General features: G+C 46.6%; 1 long non-coding RNA gene across 1 annotated transcript in view; it reads right to left on the bottom strand.

Annotated features, from left to right (window-relative positions):
• Nucleotides 1-858: 858 nt before the first annotated feature.
• LOC146188827 (uncharacterized) overlaps nucleotides 859-20,319 on the bottom strand; it is a 78,021-nt gene continuing 58,560 nt past the window's right edge. Inside the window, exons 3-4 of the long non-coding RNA XR_014707584.1 lie at nucleotides 16,672-16,773; nucleotides 859-1,110 (exon numbers count right to left, since the gene is read on the bottom strand). This is a non-coding gene — a long non-coding RNA (uncharacterized LOC146188827). The remainder of the gene's footprint in view (nucleotides 1,111-16,671; nucleotides 16,774-20,319) is intronic.

The following is a 20,319-nucleotide window of genomic DNA, read 5'->3' as shown; positions in this document are numbered from 1 at the left end:
CAGCGTTGAACCCGCGTATTGTTTTGTCCCCGGATACCATCAAAGGCGCAAATAGCGAAATGTGTGGGTCTTAAGTTTCCATAATACATGACGCCCCAATCCGACTGCAGCAAGTCGTCTACTGAAAACGCGGCCATCAAGAATCACTCCGCGATCATTAAGCTTCCGAGTTAAAGAGCGAAATGGCGGGGGTACACTCCGCCTCCCCCCCCCCCCCCTCCTCCTCTCTCCGGCCTACATTGTCCAATGCAGTCCCCTCTGTTGACCAGTCATCTCCTACTTACACTTAGTGACATCATGAGATGGTGTCCATAGAGAGCGTGCTCGATGAATTGTACAGGAGGGTATACAAAGTCAGGAAACACAGTATCTACAAGTTTGTGATTAGACATCCAATGTTCTTAAAAAGGGGTATAGAAGGGCCATGATCCCATAGAATACTGGCCATATTTTTTCATTGGGTGTCTCTCAAGACTCGCCAAACTTATTCTAGCGACCTAATTTGCAGCGTGCAATCGTTTTATTAGAAAACATGATGACAGGCTGCGATAAAAAAATTTGATCTTAATAAGTATGCTACCACTGCTGTCACAACTAAGTTCACAGCGTTCAGGAAAGCTCATTCCTTGATGTCACAAAACAACTGTAATTTGAATGGCATTATTCTCCTTTGTAGGAGTTCTATACTTAAGTTAATCCAGTTATTTTGGAAAGATGCATCTTATACATACATCTTATACATCTATTACAAGCCTATTATGTACTCTTTGTGCAGCTTCTTATTTCAGGGTCTCCAAACATTTTCATCACGTCACCAAAAGAGCGTGAAAGCAGTGGTGCTGAAGTCCCTGGCACTTTCTAACTCTCGTTAATAAACTCAATTATTTTTCTTTTTATTCCGGAAAACTACTCCAGGTAACGCGCAGACAGTTGAATTGTAAACTTGATATTCCTTCTTCGTTTCGCATTTAGACTTGAAAATTGATTGACAGCATTGTAGCTGCTTATTGTCTACAGGAGCTTCAGGTTCAATTTGCTGATGAGCAGTCCACAGTTCGCACTTTGGCCATTTCTTCTTCTTTATGCCGCTCGACTCTGTAGTGCCTGATTCTGAAAAAAAAAAAAAAGAAATGCCGTATAACTGTTTTCTTCGAACTCCCGAGACGTCACCGACAAGAAAAATAAGCCATACCTAATAAGAACTGTGCATTGGCGTCTTCATTAGTAGCCGGAACTGTGCCTTTCCCTTTAGTAATCACAATGCTAGGCTGCACTACACTGACAATGTCTAAATAATTATTCAACCCAGTTCGTTTTCGCAAGGTATAAAAAACTATTAGAGTACTAACATGCAGGATATACAGAAATATGATTGCCGTCGTATCGTTGATGGACAACTGAAACATTTCCTTGCACTAGCACTGAACAAGCCTTCTTAAATGGAGGTGAAAACTGGCATCAATTATAAATTACAGTAAAATATACTACATTAACAATTTAATTTCGAGCGCAAAACAAGCCGAATAGGTCTGCTTCCTAACAAACTACACAAGTGCGTCATTGCCGCTGTCGAACATACCGTGCTCAAAACTACCAGCCTCGGTCTCCCTGATACAATTATCGGTTTTACTTGTATTAATGTGGCAGCATTAGTCGCGAGACTTTTGACGCCATGATCACATGACGTCGTGTGGAGAACTGAACACTATACTGTGATCGTACAGTAAAACAGCGATGACGTCACTACAAAAGGTCTCTAGTTTATCGTTATCACGCAGAGTGTTAGTAGAAGAAACACCGACTGCAGCGAAAAAAAAGAAGGTGATCAAGCGGAGAAATGGACCACATCCGTTCGGTCTTGAGCCAAGGACGCTTCCTCAAAATCGGGAAAATGTTTGGTTCGGAGCAATATTTAGTAGCCTATGCGACTACATCATAACATAGGCTAGTCAGGAGACAATACATCACCATAATATATTGCCACCTAGCGTTGCCAGGGGGCGCATGACTGAGTGAAGGACGACGAAGTGTCGCTTGTGGGTTTTGCGCCTGTGCTGCTCACCGCTGTTGTATCGGAGCTAACCCCTTGATATTCTTGGTATCCTCAATCACCCTGTACGTGACATTCTGGTGGAGGTGCGGGGTAAGATCATATATGCAAGAGTCTCCATCTGAAAGACGTCGCGCCAGCCCTGTGCCATTGGACACCCCCGTGCATCGCTGCAGTCGACGGCTCCAGGGACTGCCTCCGGAGTTTCAGCCATCACCCGCCGCCATGACATCTAGTGCTCCTGCTCAGCAGGTAACGGCCGTCGCGCCAGCCTGTAACTACACCTTGCAGGCCCCTCGGGTACCGAAGTCTTTTCATGGTGACCTCTTTGAGGATGTGGAGGACTGGTTCCTTCAGTTTGAGCGTGTCGCTGCTTTTAATCAGTGGGACGATACTGCCAAACTAAGGAACGTCTACTTCAGCCTTGAAAATGGCGCCCGGATCTGGTTCGAGAACCGAGAGCAAATGTTAACATCGTGGCGGGAATTCCGTCGTCAACTGCTCGAGGCCTACACTAGCGCGGATCGTCGCGAACATGCAGAACGTGCCATTCACTCCCGCATCCAGATGCCCAATGAGAGTGTCCAAGCGTACGTCGAGGACAGGATGCGCCTTTTCAGGCGAGCGGATCCCGCCATGTCCGAGGACAAAAAGGTCAGGCACTTGATGCAGGGTTTGAAAGAGCAACTGTTCGCAGGCCTTGTGCGCAACCCACCGTCGACTGTAAATGGATTCCTTGCGGAGGTCGCCACAATGGAAAGGGTGCTCCAACAACGTGCCGCGGCTTATAACCGACCTCTCCATACTGGCACAACTGCGGAGTCATTTGCATCTTCCGAGCGGCATCCTGATGCTTTGCGTGAACTAATTCGCAGTGTCGTGCGCGAAGAACTGAGAAAGTTCTGGAACCCCATGCAGCAATCGCCAGCTTCCATTTCTGCTATAGTGCAAGAGGAGGTACGACAGGCGCTCAAGAGCCCTTTTTCGCCTATAGTTACGAGCCCACCATTGCTGTCGGGGACCGAAAACCGTCCTACATAACCGGAAGTTCTGCAGAGTCAGGCTCCCCCTTCACCACCACCCATTCCCGCGCCGCCTACAGTTCCGCTGCCCTCAGTGCAACCAGTGCAGTACTTCGACGAACGTCCCCTGCCCCGACGCAAAGCCGACATTTGGCGCACGCCTGACCGCCGTCCACTCTGCTGCCACTGCGGTGAACCAGGCCATCTTTACCGGGATTGTCCTTATCGACGCCTCGGTCTTCACGGCTTCCGCATCGACGCGCCTCCTCCCCGGTTTGGTCAACGACCCCGAGTTATTGAAGAGTATCTGGCGGAACAGCGTTCATCTCGTTCGCAGCGTCAGTCCCGCTCCCCTTCACCAAGGCGCTCATTGACGTCCACCCAAGGTTCCTCGCGAGAGGGGCAAGGTCGCTCGTCTAGCCCTGCTCGGGAAAACTGAAAACAGCGACCTTCGGGGGCGAGGCCGCTGGTAGTCGCTGCGTTGAAGACCTCCCGTCGTCGCCGCTTCGATCCGACCGCGAGCTGCTGGTACCGTCCCCTAGGGAAGCCAAAAGCGCTTCTCTGGACATTCCTGTTATTTTAGACGGTCGTACTCCAGTCAATGCATTAGTGGACACCGGTGCGGATTATTCGATTTTGAGTGGTCGCATGGCGACTGTTTTGAGGAAGGTGCTCACTGCTTGGCCAGGTGTGTACCTTCGAACCGCCGGCGGTCATATAGTTACCCCAAAGGGGATGTGCACGGCTCGTATTCAGATTAACAGATATACGTTCGTCGTTAGTTGCGTCGTTTTGAGTGACTGTTCCCGTGACCTTATCCTCGGCATTGACTTTCTGCGAGAATACGGAGCAGTTATCGACCTGCGAAATAGACGCGTCACATTTTCGATGGGACAATCTCCCGAACGAGATAGTAGCAGTCCTTGCAATGCCGCACTTCGCGTTTCCGCCGAGAGCGTCTCGCTGCCGCCGCGAAGCAGTGTTCTTGTGGAAGTTACCTGTGACGATTTCCGTGCCGGCGATGCTGTAGCGGAAGCGAACCATTCACTCCTGCTTGCTCAAGGCATCTGCGCTGCTCGAAGTTTATTGTCGCTTCACAATGGCCGGGCTGCACTCCTTGTCACAAATTTTTCTAATGAGCACCGGCACTTGTTTCCGGGAACTGCTATCGCTTTCGCTGACCCTGTTACGCACGATCCGGTCTGTTTTACATCCACGGCAGTCGAAACTAATGAGCCATCTCTTGACAACATCGACATTAACTGCCACTTGTCGAAGGAGAAACGGCGGGCCTTAGAGCTACTGTTGCTGGACTTCAAGCACTGTTTTGCTTCTTCCTCGAAGGTTCGTCAAACGCCCACCACACAACATCGCATCATTACTTATGAAGACGCTCGCCCTATACGACAGCAGCCTTATCGTGTGTCTGCCAAAGAACGAGAAGTGATCCAGACGCAGGTTCAGGAGATGCTGGATGATGGTGTTGTGCAGCCTTCACAAAGCCCGTGGTCTTCACCAGTAGTCCTGGTCAAGAAGAAAGACGGCACTCTTCGATTTTGCGTCGACTATCGGAAATTGAATAATGTGACAAAGAAAGATGTATACCCGTTGCCGCGCATCGATGACTCACTGGACAGATTGCGACGTGCGAAGTATTTTTCATCTATTGATTTGAAAAGCGGCTATTGGCAAATCGAAGTAGACGAAAGAGACCGAGAAAAAACCGCATTTGTCACTCCAGATGGCCTATATGAATTCAAAGTACTCCCATTTGGATTGTGCTCTGCCCCAGCTACATTCCAAAGGATGATGGACGCCGTCCTCACTGGCCTCAAGTGGCAGATCTGTCTTGTGTACTTGGACGACGTAGTTGTTTTTTCCGAAACATTTGACCAACACCTCGAACGCCTTCGAGCTGTACTGGAAGCGCTCCGTTCTGCTGATCTCACGCTGAAGCCCGAGAAATGCCACTTCGGGTATACAGAACTCAAGTTCCTTGGCCATGTTGTGAGCGCCGATGGGGTGCGCCCGGATCCCGAAAAGACTGCTGCCGTCGCACGGTTTCCCGTTCCAGCTAACAAGAGGGCTGTTCAGCGCTTTCTCGGCCTTTGCGCATATTATCGGCGGTTCATTGCGGACTTCTCTCAAATTGCGGAACCTCTAACGCGCCTCACAAGGAAGGACACCGCCTTTGTGTGGAACTCTGAGCAGCAGACGGCCTTCTCTTTGCTTCGCGAGCGCCTTCAAACATCCCCTGTTCTGGCGCATTTCAATGAAGCGGCTGACACAGAGGTGCACACTGACGCCAGTAGTATCGGTCTGGGTGCGGTCCTTGTTCAGCATCAAGACGGGATTGAGCGAGTAATAGCCTATGCTAGCCGCACACACTCTCGCGCCGAAACGAACTACTCTACCTCGGAAAAGGAATGCCTGGCGGTCGTGTGGGCCACTATGAAGTTTCGCCCCTATCTTTACGGCCGACCATTTAAAGTCGCCACGGACCATCATTGTTTGTGCTGGCTGGCAAATCTGCGAGACCTATCGGGACGACTTGCACGCTGGAGTTTACGACTTCAGGAATTTGACATAACTATTGTTTATAAGTCAGGCCGCAAACACGAAGACGCTGACGCGCTGTCACGAGCCCCCGTTGACACTGACGATGCTGCAGCCGATGGCGACAACGGCTTTCTAGGAGCTCTCAGCGCATCTGAGCTCAGGGATCGACAAAGAGCTGATCCAGACATCCTTCCATTCATCGATTATCTGGAAGGGCGTGATACGCCGCTCCCTCGACGCCTATCTCGGCACATTGGTTCATTCTGTATGCAGCAAGGCGTCTTGTATAAAAGAAACTCCCAAGGCCAAGAAAGAGCTTACCTTCTGGTAGTACCATGCGAGCTCCGTGCGGATATTCTACTTGCTTGCCACGACGAACCGACGTCTGGTCATTTGGGTTACTCACGGACGCTTGCTCGCGTCCGCAACATGTATTACTGGCCAGGACTCTCCGCAACTGTGAAACGCTATGTAAGAAGCTGTCGCGAATGCCAGCGCCGTAAAACACCGCCTCTGAAGCCTGCCGGATTTCTCAAGCCCGTTAGAGCACCACGTATTCCGTTCAACCAAATCGGCGTGGACCTCCTTGGCCCTTTCCCTTTGTCGCAGGAGGGAAACAAATGGATAGTAGTCGCTACTGACTACCTGACCAGATACGCTGAGACAAAGGCAATCCCTCATGCCACAGCAAATAAGACGATTGCGGACATGTTGTCAATGTACGTCGATGTGCAGCACAAGACCTGGGACGAGGTGCTGCCGTACGTCACATTTGCGTATAATACAGCCCAACAGGAAACAACGCGCTTCACACCATTTCGACTTGTGTACGGGCGTGAAGTTCAGAGCATGCTCGATTCCATGCTTCCGTGCCCAGATGATGACCAGCTTCCGCCAGGTGCCCAGCAGTATGCCATCCGCGCTGAGGAAGCCCGCCAGCTTGCCCGTGTGCACATCGGGCGACAGCAGACCTCTGACGCGCACCGCTACAACCTCCGGCACCGCCAGGTTCACTACAAACCTGGGGACCAAGTCTGGGTGTGGACACCAGTTCGCCGTCCAGGCTTGTCAGAGAAACTCCTTTCCCGCTACTTCGGGCCGTACAAAGTGTTGCGCCGTGTGAGTGATCTCAGTTATGAAGTTATTCCAGATGGCGCCGCACTTTCAAAACGTCGAAAGCCCAGCTCGGACATTGTGCACATTGTGCGGCTGAAGCCGTACTACCAACGATAACGCACGGCCACCTCCTGTGACGACTCTCTTACTTTGCACACCGTTCTCACCGCCCGTCTTCACTTTTTTTTTCCATTTTTTTTTTCGGAAGGGGGAGTAATGCCACCTAGCGTTGCCAGGTGGCGCATGACTGAGTGAAGGACGACGAAGTGTCGCTTGTGGGTTTTGCGCCTGTGCTGCTCACCGCTGTTGTATCGGAGCTAACCCCTTGATATTCTTGATATCCTCAATCACCTTGTACGTGACAATATGTATTGTCACCTGACTAGCCTATGTTGTGATGTAGTCGCATAACCCGCTAAATATTGCTGCGAAACAAACATTTTCCTGATTTTGAGGAAGCGTCCTTGGCTCAAGACCGAACGGACGTGGTCCATTTCTCCGCTTGATCACCTTTTTCTTTGCGCTGCAGTCGGTGTTTCTTCGACTAACACTCTGCGCAATAACGATAAACTAGAGATCTTTTGTAGTGACGTCATCACTTTTCACTGTACGATCACCGTATAGTGTTCAGTTCCCCACACGACGTCATGTGATTATGGCGTCAAAAGCCAGAGACGATACAGTAAATCATAGTATTTCCTGCCATCAAATACCACTTTCGTTGCAAAGAAATGCACTTGCGTATTATTCTTGAGACCCACTTATTCGCCTTCTAATTTTTCAAGTGTTAAGCATTGCAACTTGCTTTTATGTTATATGTGTATGCAACAATGCCACCTTCGAAACTGTATTTCTGGTACGATGTCGTTGCTATCCTGCCTAATTCATCATAGTTTACAAATGACATCATCATGCTATCATACGCAGTAGTCATGACAGCTTAACTCTTCGGCCTTTAGTATTTCGTCCTGCAATTATCCCGTATAAAAACATCCAGAATCCTCGTGATAACAGCTCCATGTTTATATCAGTCAGCATTATTGCTTACCTGAAATAAACGTACTTACAATACATGAATTGAACCCCACGGCGAACTTGCTTGCCACCGCTGTAGTTTAATTTTTATGCATACAACGAGTGCACTTGCTTATTATGAAGAAATTGAGTAATGGTGCCTCTGCACGTCTTGCTGGTGAGTGAACGTTCACCATCGACATTGTTTTTAATTTTTTTTGTAATTTTACAAACACTTGTGTACTGGCTTATGTCCACCCCTCCCTCACACACACACATTGTAAATGAAATCATATTTGCTAGCGCTTCTTTAACGAACAAGGGACATTAGAAAGAAGGAACAAATATGAGCAGGACAGACGCTAGTCTTCAACTGTCGTTTATTGAAACAACGTTGAAACAACAAAAGGCTCATCACACGTGCACAGTGGAGGTGCAACGGTTAAGGCACGATAGCTCTTTTTTTCAGACAGATACCCAGATGGAGTGCTGACACCAAAACTGGCTGGCCAAAACTGTGTCAGCACTCCATCTGCGTATCGTTCTGAAAAAGAATTATCGTACCTTACGCGTGGCACCCCCGCTGTGCATGTGTGATGACCATATTTAGAGTGCATGTGTGATGACCATATATATGTGCATGTGTGATGACTCTATATGACATGTTCTTTATATAAACGACAGTTTAAGACTAGCGTCTGTCCTTTTCACATATGTTCCTTCTTTCTAATTTCCCTTGTCTGTTAAAGTAGCGTTAGCAAATATAGTTTCAAGTCCAACTCACCCAAGTTGCCGCCTCCTATAAACACATTGTAATACCTCCAGTGAGGCCTAGGGTGTCAGAATAAATATATAAATTGCCTCACTATCGCCTTTCCCCCAGTAAAATGCTTTAAAAATGCGTCTTGGATGTCTCAGCGTCCTCCGAAGCATTGTTCGTTGGGGACCACCATAGGCACACTGCGGTAAAGCCCGAAACGGCTGTCCCAAAACTGGAGTAGATTCGTAAAGTCAGCGCGGCATGAATTAATCGCGTACCTGCGAATCGTAGAGAATTAGAGGACGGTTGCATACCCCCTCCCCCTTTTTAGGACACAAGACGTACTGTACCGTCACGGCGCACTTGTGGCGGTTAGGTACCGTCAGGCCACCAGATATCGGAAGAGCTTTTAAACCCAGGCAGCCACGCGGGAAATGCATAGGTACAATTGACTTCTATCAGAGAAGCGTCAAAAGCATTTTAGAGCGCAGCTCTTTGGCGATCGTTCCTGGGTTTCGCGTCGGCGTCGGCCTCGTAACCAGCGCCTCCCCATTTTCATCCCCCCAGTTCGAGCCGGCGCTTAGCAACCGAAGCCTCGCAGGAAGCGCGGAGCAGCCGGAGAGCACAAGGAAAGGAAGGGGGATTGGGGGGGGGGGGGGAGAGGGGTCACCGGAGGAAGCGCTAGCAGCGACTCTCTGATGCCGCTGCCGCCGCTAGCGAGACAAGACAACCTGACCGCGTAGATAATAGTAATAATTGGTTCACAGGAAGGGAAAGGCGCAGTATCTGTCACACTTGCTCTGTGGACACAGCAATCGCGCCGTAAGGGAAGGGAGGAAGGTGGGAGTGAAAGTGTAAAGAGAGAAAGAGGAGCCGTAGTGGAGGGCTACAGAGTAATTTCGATCACCTGGGGATCTTTAACGTGCGCTGACATCGCACAGCACACGGACGCCTCTTCGTATCCCGTTCCTCTCGCTCGTAACGCGTCTCACGGCTATGACAACCTCGCGAGGCACTTGTATAGATCTCGTCTTTGAGAATCAAGCATTGGTGTACCAAGTCGAACATATATCAGTCTATTTCTCAGACCACAAAGCTTCCCTCATGACTGTCAAGAACTGTTAGTGGAGTCTTTGTTAAAGGAATACGTGTGAAAAATAAAAAAAATTCTGTGATAGCGCATACATGTGTTGCTCGATTTCTTTGCCTCAATCTATCGAAAAGGTGAAAGAGCTTATTTGCTGCGCTCAAATTTCGCATTAGGAAGTAACGTAATCGTCGGTAATTTTTTTGGTGAGTCACCACTCAAGGTCCTGAGCGTCTTTTGTAACAGCGTACAGGGACGCGCTTTCTGCGCTGACGTCGAACAAAAGGGCCGCGCTTCACGCAACAAACTCGTAGGTTCCTTGCCTCGGTGGCAATGGCGTGGCGGCGTCCCTGAATAATGTTGAGCACTGGAAACATTGGAAGCGGAGGTTTCTTCACTCAGTAAGCAATCCCATGGATGTTTGTGATCGGTTCTGATTTTGAGATGAGCTGAACATTCAGGAGAATACCTCAGTAATCTGAGATTTGCTGATGACATTGCCTTGCTAAGCAACTTTGGGGATGAACTGCAAATAATGATTGATGACCTAGACAGGAAAAACAGAAAGGTAGGTTTGAAAATCAATATGCAGACGACTAAAGTAATATCCAACAGCCTCGGGAAGGAGCAGCTAATTTACATTAGGTAGCGAAGTACTGGAAGTAGTAGGTGAATATGTCTACTTCGGACAGGTAGTAACCGCAGATACGGACCATGAAAAGGAAATAACAAGAAGAATAAGATTGGGATGGAGCGCATTTGGCAAGCACTCGCAGATTATGACTAGCAGCTTACCGGTATCGCTCAAGAGCAAAGTATACAACAGTTGCATCTTGCCTGTACTCACCTATGGGGCTAAAACGTGGAGGCTAACCAAGAGTTCTACTTAAGTTGAGGACAACCCAGAGGGCTATGGAATGAAAAATTGTAGGGGTAACATTAAGAGATATAAGAAGCGTGTAGAGTGGGTCAGAGAAATAACTCAAGTTACCGACATTCTAGTGGAAATTAGGAAGAAGAAATCGACATGGGCAGGACATGTAGTGCGAAGAGAGGGTAACCGATGGTCGCTGAGGGTAGCAAACTGGATTCCAAAGGAAGGAAAGCGTAGCAGGGGGCGGCAGAACGTTAGGTGGGCGGATGAGGTTAAGAAGTTCGCAAAGGTCAAGTGGATACAGCTAGCACAGAACCGGGTTATGTGGAGAAATATGGCAGAGGCCTTCGCCCTGCAGGGGGTATAGTCAGGCTCATGATGAACATTGAGGGCTCATAACAGAGTCCTTGAGTGCAGTCCAGCGTTCTGCGCTACATTTGAAGGCCACGCATCTTCGGCTTCACTGAGGAAGGGGTCTCCCATGTAGGTAGCCAATTCCAAGTTTGCCTGCTTGCTTTCGTATTCGCCTTATTGCAGAGGTTATACCCCGAAGGCCTAAACTTGCAACTGTGTAAATAGTTTGTGCAAAAATGTTAATCTAATGTTCCCTCAGTACTCCTGCCGTAATACCTGCCGTCCAAACCAGTCTCTGACGGGGCTCCTCTCAATAGAAACCCTTGAGAAAGTGGAGAGAAAACAACAGACACCTATAATGAAATTTGCTGGGCCTCTTGCGAGCCTGATTAAAGTTAGCGCACGTGTTGTAGGGAGGATGAAGTTACTCGTCCTGTGAATCTGATTAGTTTAGTGCGCGTGCCTCAACGTGCTGCATCGAACGAATCCAGCGTGCTTTATGTATTTTAGCCGCGTTGTCTCAGCTACCGGACAATGGTGTAGTTTACGTATTTCAACGTAACACTGCGCGTCTGCCTGAAAAAGCCGGCTCATCGACCCGCCACAGATCTAAGAGCGTGAGGCGCCGTTCTTGCGATCGCAATCATAACTTTCGGGTAGTGGAACGGCCGAAGTTCCTGCCAAACATTTACACATTTGCGACTGTTTTAAAGCCTTGGATAGATATAGCTTCTGCATATTTGCATAGCATTCGTCAACCCTTGTGCGTGTGTTCCTAATATTATTAGTCAATTCCTTTGTGTTGCCCCTTCAATTCATAAAGGCTGTGTTGTTGGAGAAATTTTACCTCAAACCTGTTTTCTGTCTTGAAGCCGGTAAAAGCTGAGAACCAAAAGGTCAGGATGCCAAAGAGGCGTAGGATGGGCAAAGCACGAGTGGCGCATTTTACGTTGTGAACAAATGGAGGGACCAAAACACTCCTGGCCAAGCATTTTACCCCAAAGCAGTAAAGCAACAGGCCACGAAAAAGTTCGGATTGATTTAGCTGCCAGTGGGTGCTAGGCTGCACTGCACACAAACTCCGACACTTCGCGCAAAGAAAGCAGATGTTAAATCATAATGCTGCCACTGCGGCACCAGATTTCAATAACTATTGGCCGGCACTTAACCATTGTCTTTATGCTATCGAAAACCTTTACTTGAGTGGTTCCCGTCTGCAGCTCCCCTTGTGCAGCTGTACTGACTTAAAAAGTGTTTGCCACTAGCTTAAACACTGCACCTTAATTCGTAAACCTGTCATCTCCCATGTACGCATTATTGTGCAATCGTCAGAAAGCATACGATATATATATATATATATATATATATATATATATATATATATATATATATATAATACTTCGTTTATGTATATAACACTTCGGTTTATTCAAGCCATGCGATCACGCTTGCAAGTGGTGGCGTGTCGGACTGCGAATCAGGGAGTCGCGAAATGGATTCCAATGCCACCTTCCTATAATAAAGGAGCTGCCTTACTTGGCACCTGCGGCGAAAGGCGTCATGTCGTTCAGCCTCCTAACTTCAGACAAACCGCCCAAGAATGAGTGCATAACCACGTCTTCTGCCAACTATTGCCCGAGACATATTTGTGATTTTTCCTCACAACTTCAGAACATGGAGCAGGCCTTTAGGGTACCTACAGTAGGAGATATCTAGAGCCATTGTCGTTATTGAAAGGCTGACAGATACTCTCTCGACCTCCGCTTGTGGGCAATTCTTTAGTGATATTTGTTCTTTAGTATTGTAATACTGTCTGCAGCATGCCAAGCACGACGTAATTGACAAACCTGCACTCACGTACAGAAAAACTATCCAATATATTCCTAATGTATTCTTTCAGCATCCCTCGGTCCCTCTTTTTGAGATATATAATACTCTACACCTGTGGTTTTATGCATTTATACGTTACTGTTTGCCTAAAGAATTTTATGTAAGAGCAACATAATAATATAACTTCTTTAGTTGAGTTCTAAAAACTATTTGACCCATATTACTCGATACAAGGTTGAATGGCTTGTTCTGATATTACATCTTATAACACTCAGTCCTTAAGCAATACTTTCCTAACGTTACTAAATACAGTACACTCGCTAAATTTCAACAGGATATAAATCTAAGCAGCCTATTTGTTCTGGAAGCTGAAACTGTCATAGATGTCTGTAAATCAAATATTTTACATTGAAAAAAAAAAAAAAAACAATTGTCCTCATGCAGTCTGCCTAATACGGTCAGTTGCTTCTTGCCTTTTGCTTGTTTGTCTCTTTATGTTTTTTTTTCTTGCGAAAAACTGTGAATGGTGTGTAAATTGTCCTCATACCGCAACTGTTGTAAGTGCAAATAATGTGCGTGGTGCCCAGTGGTCTTGTACAGGGCCTTGAATATTTGGGGGCTGGGGTTTAAAAAATTTCTATGCAAAATCTACTGCCCCATTCGAGCTGAAATAACGTTCATAAAGTAGCAAAATATAGTCTACGTTATCTGATAAGTGATTCAGCATCGGTACTTGCCTAGATTTCCCGAAATCGAGAAAAAACTGCTCTCGGTGGCGTGCGCAATCCTCGCAGAAGAAAGTCAAAAAGCTATTTTGACATGATACGTCATCTGTCGAGCATTGAGAAAAGCTCCATTCCGGACGTTGGCGCGCTTGCCTCGCTGCCCTACAGATGACGCAACATGTCAAAATAGCTTTTCGACTCTCTTCTGCGAAAATTGTGCACGCCGCCGAGAGCAGGTTTTTTTTTTTTTTTTTGATTTCGGAAAATCTAGGCACGTACCGATATTGAATCACTTGTCAGTTAACGTAGACGATATTTTGCTACTTTGTGAACGTTATTTCAGCTCGAATGGGGTAGTAGATTTTGCATAGAAATTTTTAAAATCGCAGCCCCCAAATATTCAAGGCCCTGTATATGCATTTTTCAATTACGTGGCTTAGTCGTAAACTTGGTGATATGGCATCTGTTGTATCGTTTAAATTATCATCGCAATTTGTACTGTGTTGCCTGACAATCATTTGTCAAGCTGCCGTTACAGCTGTTAGTTCCTAGCTCCTGCCCTACTAGCAGGAATAAATAAGGAATGAAGTGAATTAAAAACAGTGATATCAAGGTCGATGTGGGGTTTCTTGCTAAATTAGGCCTGCAACGTTCTCACAATAAAATTTCAAAATGTAGCGCCACACGATTTTTGCGATGAAGAGTTTGAAGCAACAGTGTTATTTGGGCTTCTATATGTGAATACCCCTTGTGAATACTCGATCCTGTACGTGCACTTTGCTATTCGCCTGCTCAGCAATCGATACTTTCTGCCTCTATTGTGTGAACAAACTCCATTAGCATACAGGCGCGACCTCCGGCAAAATGCGGAACACGGTAAGACCATAGAAATAGATCAATAGCCCTGCTTCAAGACAGAGCCTTCAAGATAGGCAGTGAAACGACAGTCGTATCCTTCGATGTAGAAGAAGCAGCTAATAGACGTCAGGTCATTATGTGCACTGCGTTGACCCCGGACCGCCTGTGCTGAGCATATGGTGTCATTTCCCACTGCACGTTGGGCATTTCAAACACTGAACGCTTCATCATACGCCGGTTTCCAAGATTCTTCGACACTCGACCTACTGAGGATTTCATGCCGCTCTTCCTGCGGTTCCCTCATGCTGCTTTATGCACCACCTGAACCCTTCACAGATGGGCCGCCAACACTCCCTCATCGACAATTAGCACGCTTCACCTGCTTTCAACACGGTCCCCGACGCCACACCCGTTCTCAACCGGTTCACATGAACGCTGTTTTTGTGTAGTTTCGCATAGCTCTGTGTGCATTGTGTGAGCAATTGGCTGATATTTTATGCGAGTACTAACCCGCATGTTTATCGTCTTCTCTTTATCATAGAAAAGCTTCTTACGATAGCTGTATTCTCCGCCTGCGAAAAATTGCGACCGTCCCAGGCGGTATTTAAGGCCCTTACCTTTAACCATAAATGACATTTAAAGAGCCACAGGAAAGTATCCTGTTCTCTATCGAGCTTTGCATCACAAGCAGAGGTGCAATCCACATTATTCGGAATAGATTTTGAGTATTAAAATATGAAATACCCCTCATTTTGTGCAAGAGAAAGAGTTTCTAACTTCAGAAAATGTTAAGGGCAGGTACCAGGATTTTAGCCGAGGTTTCAATTTCAATATTTGCGAGCATCAAGTTTTCTAGTGTCACAGTTATATATTTTCTAACATTGCCAGTTCTATCCCATTAATGTTGTTTGTCCTTACAATATGCCTTGATTGCCTACTCTTTGACATTCCGTATATTTAATGGTGAACATCTAGCCCATTTGTTGAAAACAATGCCCTAATTCAATAGGAAGTATGCTAGAGTACATTACAAACCTTTGCTCTCTAGTAGAGTAATTCATGTTGAGAGTTTTTGGATTGATTCCCTTCTCAAAGACGTTTTCTATGAAACCGGCTATGTTATGTGTAATCGTGATCTCGCATAAAACGCCTCCAATAAGCGCCTAATAACGTCCCTTCCCAAGTAGCAACTACAAGAGGCATGCGAGTGATCTTGTGCTAGCAAAACCCACGTTTGCCCTTCCGCAGGAAGGGGTTCACTCCTTCAATGTTCCTGCATGCTGAGCCAGACGCGCTACGCCTAGGACCCGCATTCACTTTCATATGGTTTGGTTAAGTAAGGGGTTCGTTCTATTTTTATTTATTATGATTCTCCAAATCTGATATGATCCAAGTAGAATGGGCAAAAAAATCAAGAAAAAATATCCAAAATAACAAGAACAACAGTGCGTTAACAATGACTACAGTAAATCAGCAGCAGGTCTACTGAATCGGGAGGGCAGTTAAAAACTTCCATTTGCAAAGACTATTACATTTAACAAGTTCTTTTCCGTAATAGTTCGCGAGAAATATGAATATTTATATTGGTTTGTATTAGCAGAGTAGGGAGCCAAAGTGTAATTATGCGTATAGGAAGTCTTTCGAGTTGCTCTGCAGTAATGTAGGTGTTTGGTGAGATTCCCAATTTTCTGTGAATCAGAAAATAAAAAAAGTTCAACCCTGAAACGCTTCTTCTGATTTAGAGGGACTGTATTTCATCCGCTATCATTAAAGAAGATGGAGGGTGCGTATTTTGAGATTTGCTGCATATAAAATACACTGCACGTCTCTGCATTTTGTTTCATTTCTGAAAACTCTTTCTTAGTGTGCGGATGCCAGAATATATCAGCGTATTTAAGTTTTGGCCTAATCATTGATGAATAAGCGAATTATTTTTCTGTATCGGGGGTAGCCTACGCTACGCTTAGGCAGTAGTGGTTTTAAATCAACTCTTAATGCTTCCAACTTACCTCACATTTTAAAAATTAGCGCTTAAGAGTTAGATCTTTTATGGGCATTCGCTTTTTATATTTGGATCCTGCAGTTTGAAGTAATGTGATCTATACTAATTGTTATTTCTTCGTCTACTCTTTTCTCTTCGCCCAAGGGTCAAGCAAAAAAATTGTAACCACTAGTCTGAATCACGTGCACGCACAGCTTCTCTTTACAAAATTGATGCGATTTAGACTCCCTTCAAACGAAGCCGACTGCTATAATGTGGATTTGAATGCATTTATATACTTATTAAATGTCTACATTTATGTCGCATAATGTTAATTTTGCAGACGAAATTTGATCAGCTGTCAAAACCATTTTGGCAAACTTCTCATTATCTTTAGAGGCCAATTTGCGAAATCGTGATAGAGAAAGGTTTCTGACTCACCTTGGCTTTCGACTAGTCTCCCAAGCCATCTCACAACAGAGCAGTTGGGAAGCGCAACCAGAAACCTCCACTGTGGGGCAGGTAGTGCGTACCCAAAAAACGCTGAAAAGAATAGAAAATGAAGACATAAAGTATACAATTTATTCGTCAACACTTCGCGCGCGTGGAAAAATCCCGGGCGACAAGAAAAAGGAACACCGCAATAAGTGCATGCTACGTCGTCTCGCTGCTAATTCTCTCATATGCACTTCCTTCAGGGCGCGTAAAATTTTAAGATTAGCAGGGGACTATCCTACACATTTTACGGCAGTAATTGTTTAAACCGGCTACAATTCAGCTGATGGGATCACCTGCATTCTTTGAAAACAACAGCAAACAATCATTGGCATCGTAGCGAGGATCGTTAAGCATGGTATTGCACTTTTAAGCCTTGTGGAAACATAGGCACCTAATACAAACTAGCACAGCTAAAGAAGTTAGGATTTGTTTACGGACAGCCACAAACATTGAGCTTTAGATGCGGTACTTGAATGAGAATATGCTTAGCGAATTAACTACTACAGAGCATGAAAACGCAGAATGCTAGCGTGTAAAGAGTGCTAGCGTACAGACGCAGTTTTAAGAAGTTAACGTTCTGCTTTTTGTGCTCTTGACGTTAAAAAAATGTCGATAATTTGTGCAAACGACAGCCGTCTGTTTGAGCCGAAAGAAGGGTTGCTGCGATTCACCCCAGGATGCTTTCCGGTCTCGGCTCCCTGTCGTTTGACGGCCGCTGCTTTGAACTAACAGTACGCGATAGCGCATTGGGCTCATTCGGGCATAAAGCCATCGCTGTAATTCAGACCTGAAAGACCAGTGTCGGAAGAAACTTGTAGATGCGGTACCCGGCGGAAACCCCGGAAGTAAATCGAAACACAATTGTCGTTGCCAAACCAGATGGCACCTACGCGTTCAATCTGTGAGAGCCACTTTCGCATTTCAAGCTGAACTTTTATGCCCCATTTTCAATGTTGAAATATCCCACATGGCCAGACGCTGCTGTCATGTCATGCCGTTAATTTCGAGCTTAATGTCTTACTAATTTTTGACGGCGGCAAGTCAGTAAGGTTTTCGAAATACTCGTGATTACAGGAAACCGAAGATTAATGGAGTGGCCACCTCAGTTGCAGCTGTCTGAAGGTATACTTTGATTGCAACACTGCTAGAAGAAATAAGTTTCGGGGTTTATCACGCAGTTGCCCTTACATTGAGCATGATAAAGACGAAACAGACCGAGGTCGGGTGCGCTATATCCTATGTTCGTACCGATTGAACTTTTCCCGACAACAACGCAAAATATAACACGTTATGAGCAATTTACCTGTAAACAGTGCACTATACACATTTCCTTGTGCCGAAAAGTTGTAAGTTGACTTTCACTAAAATTCTATCGGCCAAAGACGTTGCTATGAATTTGACATTACTGGGTATGAAATGATCGCTGACAGCAACTGATGCGAGGGTGGACTTGAGTCTCCATTCCCCGCATTCATGATGCAAGGATGCAGCGATGTATGTAGCACGAGGCAAATGAGTGCACGTGCACTTCTCATTACATATGCACTCCCTCTACGCTGCAGGAGTTTGAGAACTGACTGTACAGGTAATACACGTCATGCGACTGGTAGAAAACAATTCGTTCAAGTCATTAATGTCCGAATCGCTGGCACAGCTGCCACTATATCATTGTCAACAGCACACAGAAGTGCCGCTTTTAAAGCTGCCTCTTTCTCATGCCCACCAAGGCTGTTCAGTTCAGTTCAGGCGTTCAGTCGTGTCCGACTCTTCGTGACCCTATGGACCATGTCACGCCACGCTTTCCGGTCTCTCACTATCTTCTTAACATCACATAGCTTCATCTGCAATGCCTCGAGAATGCCATCTAACCATCGCGTTCGCTGCCTACCCCTTCTCCGGCGACCCTCAACCTTTCCCAACATCAAATCTTTCTCCAGCGACTCCTCTGTGTTTCGACTGTGTTTCGACTCAAACCGGGCTGGTCGTTTCCCATGCACGAAGCTGCACTAGCCTGACGGTGCGCGCTGGGTTGGCGTTTTCATTATTGATCTCTATTGTTCCCTATTTGGCCGTAATGGTGCCTTGGCAAAGGTTTAGGCATGCGATTGAAAAAACTAACGAATTTTCTTTTCCACGCTGATAATATGCACGTTTTTCGATTACGGGGTCGAATTTACGCCACCTAGTTTGTTGCATCAGTCGATATTGTCGACCATCAACCCTGAGTGCTCATTGGAATATCAAATTCTAAAGTGAAAGCTCAGCTACTTAGGTCATCTGATGAGAAGAGAGGAGTCGCTGGAGGAAGATTTGATGTTGGGAAAGGTTGAGGGTCACCGGAGAAGGGGTAGGCAGCGAACGCGATGGTTAGATGGCATCTTCGAGGCGCTGCAGATCAAGTTATGCGATGTTAGGAAGATAGTGAGAGACCGGAAAGCGTGGCGTGACATGGTCCATAGGGTCACAAAGAGTCGGACACGACTGAACGGCTAAACTCAACTGAGTTTGTTGCAAGCCAGTTGTGTGACATTGGTGTCCTGTTCAATCTCAAATGAAGCGGCATAGCCTTAATGCATGTATTTGTGGCGCTAAAGGTTTCACTCAAAATAACCGAGCGTTAGTTATGCTGTGACGGTTTAAAAGGTGTGGGGCTCCGCAGCCCCTCTTTAAGTGTTTTAAACCGTGCGCGCGTTTTCCTATTTGTATTGTGTTTGGGCGAGCAGCGCCAGTGCGCATGAGCGAGCAGCCAATCTTCGAGGCGGGTTGTTAGTGGCGTAAAGACGAGGGTAGAAAATCGCGTCGGAAGCAAGGCGCGGGGCCTTTTGCCCCGGCGGGGAGGCCAGTGCGGGGCGGCTAGCGAGCGTCACGGGTCAGCGGGGCGTGCACGGACGACGTAAAGAAGAACGGCGACACGAAGAAAGACGGAGTGCCTGCAGAAATGGCCTAGGCGTATTCGCGTGAGTTGTTGCCACATGTCGAGTAATGTCGCTTGTGCCGCAGCTAGTACTGTGGCGCCATCGCTTGCCCTGTTCGTGCCGCAGTGTGTTTTGTTTCCCGCGGTGAAGCCCTGATCCTCATTCTCTTTTATCCTTGACAGTGTATTGTCGTGTTCGCTGACATCATGTCTCCAGCACAGTGGCGTTTCTTTTGTTTGTTCCTTTTATTGAATGCTTTTTCGTTTATCCGGAAATAAACCGGTGTTTTAAGAGAGATTGGAACTAATTGTCCCTTGTCGGGCGAGACTGTGACTCGCGGACCCCTTTTCTGAAGGCGAGGCCTTCATCTGGCGCCCATGCGGAGCTATGACAGATTATATCTTAACTTTCTAGGCGCAAGCGCCCCGTTGACAGCTGCATTTCCGCCTCCCACCCATGCGGGTTCTGCGCATGAGCACCTAGGAGACCGGAAAACTGAACAGTCGGATTTCGATAGCAGAATGCTTGGCCTACTGTCCCAGCTTGTTGAATAAAAATTGGTTCACAGGAAGGGAAAAGCGCAGTAACTGTCACACTTGCTCTGTGGACACCCGAACCGCGCCGTAAGGGAAGGGAGGAAGGTGGAAATGAAAGTGGAAAGAGAGAAAGAGGAGCC

This window comes from Amblyomma maculatum, chromosome 5 (genome assembly GCF_055883805.1).
Source record: "Amblyomma maculatum isolate TAMU_Amacu chromosome 5, ASM5588380v1, whole genome shotgun sequence".
Taxonomy (NCBI): domain Eukaryota; kingdom Metazoa; phylum Arthropoda; class Arachnida; order Ixodida; family Ixodidae; genus Amblyomma; species Amblyomma maculatum.
Note: the sequence above shows the minus strand (reverse complement) of the source record. Positions and strands in the feature narration are given on the sequence as shown.